Consider the following 298-nt stretch of genomic DNA (forward strand, 5'->3'; position numbering starts at 1 on the left):
GGAGAGGGGGTTTGCAGATATATTTATACACACGCACGCATACATATCCAGGTTACAGCCAGATTGGTCTACAGGCAAAAGCAATCAGGGCTCATGGTAGAGGTGATATTTTTTTATTAAGACAACAAGGCTTTTGCAAAAAAAATTCTTTAATTGCAAGCTTTCAGGCACACATACATACACACACACATATCTATATATTCTTGATCTGTGTGTGTGTGTATTTATATATACACGTGTGTGTATTTATATATACGTGCGTGTGCGTGTGTGTGTGTGTGTGTGTGTGTGTGTGTGT

The 298-nt window shown here is 38.6% G+C and overlaps 1 long non-coding RNA gene across 1 annotated transcript in view; it reads right to left on the reverse strand.

The window, feature by feature from the left end:
• Positions 1-298, reverse strand: part of LOC109293824 — a 15993-nt gene that overhangs the window by 2749 nt on the left and 12946 nt on the right. The gene's annotated exons all lie outside the window — the stretch shown is intronic.

Source organism: Gavialis gangeticus, unplaced genomic scaffold, assembly GCF_001723915.1.
Source record: "Gavialis gangeticus isolate Ggan-Ray unplaced genomic scaffold, GavGan_comp1, whole genome shotgun sequence".
Lineage (NCBI taxonomy): Eukaryota > Metazoa > Chordata > Crocodylia > Gavialidae > Gavialis > Gavialis gangeticus.